At 43.5% G+C, this 4,407-nt stretch overlaps 1 pseudogene; it reads right to left on the bottom strand.

The window, feature by feature from the left end:
- Nucleotides 1-1,687: 1,687 nt before the first annotated feature.
- Nucleotides 1,688-2,288, bottom strand: LOC147659250 (TRAF-interacting protein with FHA domain-containing protein A-like; annotated as a pseudogene).
- Between the last annotated feature and the right edge of the window lie 2,119 nt (nucleotides 2,289-4,407).

Here is a 4,407-nt window from a genome sequence, read left to right as displayed (position 1 = left end):
AAGAACATATTGACCTGGAGTTAGAATAAGTTACTAATCAATCCCAATTTGAATGGTATTCACAAACGCTCACCAATTGGTGCAAATTAGGGGACATATTTATCAAAGTTTGCGTCACCCTTGTGCCATGCAAGATAATGCAAGGACGACACAAAACTTAGATGAGATTTACTGTGCCATGCATAGCCACCTTGCGCATCCCTGCGGTGCTTGGTAAATCTGGATTAAGGCAAGACAGAACAAATTACTACCTTGCATTACTCTGCCTCAGGGAGGTGTCTCATGAATGGAGCGTGGGTGTTCCCACGCACCCACCCATGGATTTTGGCGCATTCCCAGGTTTACCATGAGTGACAGACATGGGACTGCATCAAAATACTACTCCTTCCCAGGGGAGGCACAACAAGGAGAAATATCTTTATTTCTCCTTGGTTTCCTCTTTCTATGTGTGCTGCAGTCTACAGCACACATGGAAAGAGGAGAATGCCTCAAAGGATTGTATTTGTCCACGAAGATATCCCTTCCTGCACAAAACAATCCTGCCTGCAAAGCAGGCACTATTGCACAATAGAACAAGGGAGCCTGCGTTTGCTCTAGGATGCCCTCAGCGCGCCAACGCTAGGAGAGAGCAGGAGAGCGATGTATGACGGTACGACGCGTACCATATCAACGCGTGCTTTAACAACGCGTCCCTTACAATGCAAGTCGTTACCACGACTTGCGTTGGGGGCGCGGATTGAGAATAGTATAATTTACTATTCTAACACCAGTCCCCGTGGACACTAGGGAAGGTGTTGGAATAGTAAATATACTATTCTTAATCCTCTAGCGCCCTCCAGCGCAAGTCGTGGTTACGACTTGCGTTGTAATGGACGCGTTGTTAAAGCCTTGCGGAGTAAAATCCACGTGGTAAAGGATGTTTCCCGCAGGAGAGCACACCATATTGTTAAAAATGGAGCATTCCTGCCCCCTTTCTGTCATGCAGCGGAGCAAGTTGTCTTGCTGTGCTGCAATGCCTGACATTTTGATAAATCTGCCCCTAAATCTTTAAGGAAATTTAGTTGGACACAGCAACACAAAATTGCCACAAATATGAATTTTAGGGACAAAGAAAAACATATGCCATTCTAATCAGTTGATATTTCACATTCCTGTTAATATAAATGAATATTTACAGCGAATCCTTTTAGGTAAGGGATTCGGTGTAAATGTAAATGTGGGTGTGCTTGTAAAGTGCACTGTGTCTCCAAGGAGTATCCTGGCGCTGAAGACCGCTGGGGAACCCGTCCTGGTTTTCCCTGTGAGATGGTCCCTTTCTGGGTATCTCCAAGGTGAAACCAGGCATCTCCGGCGTCTGTGGGGGGCCGTTATAGAGATGAGGCAAGCTTAATGCCCAGAGTTGCGAGTGTGTTCCCTGGTTATAGTAGGCACCGAGGCGAGAATTATCGAGTCCGTTTGACACTGGTCCACGACCCTGCCACGTCAGGAATTGAACCCTGGTCCCGGGCCGTTTGCTGCTTACGGGTCTGCCGCCTCTAACCAGTGAGCCACACCACTCCACTGTGTGAATATTCCTTGCATTTAATGACTTAGTGATTTTTCATTGGTTAAACTACTGAGTCATTAATTTCATAACACTCGATGTTCTGGACTGCCTTCATAAGTTTGTTAAAGGTGTACAATGAGACCTAAAACCAGAGTTTCTTGTGCCCTTTCAGTTACGTTTTGCACCGCCACTACAGTTTCAGCTGTGGGTTAATGAACACCTAGTTCGGGGCAGGGTTCTCAGGGCCATGTTCAGGAATGGGCTGCAGTGAGGGGGCGATGAGAACCTCCTGTAGAAGTGACGTTGGTGTTAATTCAAAATAAATCTCAAAATATTCCACAGAATCCCCTGGTTCCTGCTCCACCAAGAAGTGAAAGTCTCCAAAGCGGATCATACATTTGCTGGGTAGTTCCATTTTATTCAGGTAGTTCAGCTCCACATTGTCCACCCAGAGTTTGGTCTTTCTGCTCATGTTCTTGATCTCAAAACTGATATCAGAGCTGTCCAAGTGTTTGAATACCTGCAGGAGAAACTGAACCCGGGAAGCGTGCTCATCCCACAGGGCATAACTGCAGGTATTGATGTTGCGTCCAAATGTAAGGGACACCTCTGTTTTGTATTTCTGCTAGCTAAGAAATGGAATGGCTCGAAAGACTTGCTTTTCGATATTCTGAGGATGGTACATTTTCATTGTGATGCAGGCCAGTGTCTCCACTGTGTCTTCTTCTTCAAAAGCCGCCATGAGAAATAGTTGGTTCTAAAAACAAACATTCAGATTGACATGATTAAAGAATTTACATAAGTCACAGCTATCCTATTTTTTCAGCAAATTCAAGAAAGAAGGTTCCTCCGAGCACAGTGGCAACCCATGTACATCTGAAGAGAGGACATACATGTAGCAAGCCTAGTGCCTTGAAATGTGTGGTTTCACCACCACAGTAACTGAAATAAAGAAAGGACAGCATTTTTCACAGATGAGACAAATGTGCACAATGCGTATTTTGATGTTTATTATTTCAGCTTTTGATGAAAAAATAAATACTATACACCTTCACCACACTCACACAGACACCTTGTTTGCAAACTGTCTGTGCTTCTCTATTAAAGATAGTATGCAAGGTTTGTTCTCTGCTCTTTATCCACCAGAACACAGGAAACCTCAATGTATGGTAAATTAGAATACAGTGGAGCCATTCATAGCCAGAGAAAATATGCTAATGCATCATGCGCTTTTTCCCCTCCTGCTAAATTACCCCATAATTGCGATCTTTCTTTATTTCATGCAATTTACACGCATTTTACATCTTTCTGAACAGTTTGTTGCCAGATATGTTGTCCTTGCTTCATTTCTTTAAGGGACATAGCATTATTGCATTTTTTTATGATTATGGTTTAATGCCAATTCCCTTGATTAACTAACTTTTGCTTTCTCTAGTGATACTATTATTTGAATAAATGTACAAATGCCGAGATCTGGAAACATCTTGTTGTGCAGGTGTTCCTAATGGTCTTGATTGTGCGTTAAAGTTTAGAGTTCTCCCTTTGGAGCCTATCAACAGCCCTTAATTAATTAGGGGTGGAGCTGTGACAAGTATATGTAGCATTCCATAAATCAGAGTCCTAAATTGTATATGTAGCTGCACAATACATTTCTAAGGGATTATGACTTCTTGTTTATTTTTTTATTTATTTATTTAAACTTATAAGGCGCACAGCTACCCGCAGTGGGTTTCCCGGCGCCAAGGGATAGACTGGAGAAGAAAAAACTACAAGACTTCAGAAAGAGCGAGACAAACAAAAAGACTGTTCTGAATGATTATTGCTGGAAAAGCCAAGTTTTTAAACCCTTGCGAAACCTGACAAGGTCAGTTTCCAACTTCAGCCCTACAGGCAGAGCATTCCAAGCTTTGGTGGCCAGGTGAGAAAATGAGCGACCGCCCATCTTCACCAGCCTAAATCTAGCAATTCATAGACCCTCATTATGAATAGGCCAAAAAATACTGACATCTTTGAAACCTTTATTTGTGTAGAGGTTGGAATTATAAATTATATGGAGTTTATCACACCCAGTAATAAAGGAGTGAAATAAACTCTGCACCCCAATTACATTTCACCATGCCCAAACTGCCAGAATTTAGCCAGGCTAAATGACCAGGACATGCAGTTTTGGTGCATTACTGAGATAAACTTGTAATAGGTGCTCAGTGCTTAATTTGCTGAAAAATAAGTGCCAGGGCCCTCATCAGAAGGCCAATGCAGCTTGCACCACATATTGCCACTGGCATGCTGTCAATGTTAGTAACGCGGTACAAAAGGGGGTGGTGATGGACGGAGCATCTGAATCAATCAAACACTCACGCCCACTCTGCCACCCCAGTTCAGACATGGCTATATGCAAATCAGTCTGACCCTGTGCCTCATGGGAACAGTCCAGCCCGAACTGCCAAGCCATGTCTTCCCTGTACCGGAAACAAGCTTCAGAGGACCAGTTTCTGGCATTCCAGCCGTCTTCAGCCCGGCTTGCTTGAATCCAGTGGCAAAGTGCGCAAGGGACTCACGTCTGAGCATACTGGGTGTGAGTGTTTGATTGATTCAGATGCTCCGTCCATCACCACCCCCTTTTGTACCGTCAATGTTAGTAACAACACAACTTTTAACGATCACACTCCTGCAAGTATGACAGTTTGGACTATATCAGGCCCCCAGATCTATAAAGATGGCTTGGGTGGCAGGTAATAGTAATTTTTTATGTATATTAAATAAATAATTAACTGTTAATGTGGTCATTTCCAAATTAGCCAGACAACGCCACCTTGTGGCAGACTTTCACAAGTCGGTGTTGACAATTAAGTGCTGGTGCC

Source organism: Lissotriton vulgaris, unplaced genomic scaffold (genome assembly GCF_964263255.1).
Source record: "Lissotriton vulgaris unplaced genomic scaffold, aLisVul1.2 SCAFFOLD_1282, whole genome shotgun sequence".
NCBI lineage: Eukaryota > Metazoa > Chordata > Amphibia > Caudata > Salamandridae > Lissotriton > Lissotriton vulgaris.
Note: the sequence above shows the minus strand (reverse complement) of the source record. Positions and strands in the feature narration are given on the sequence as shown.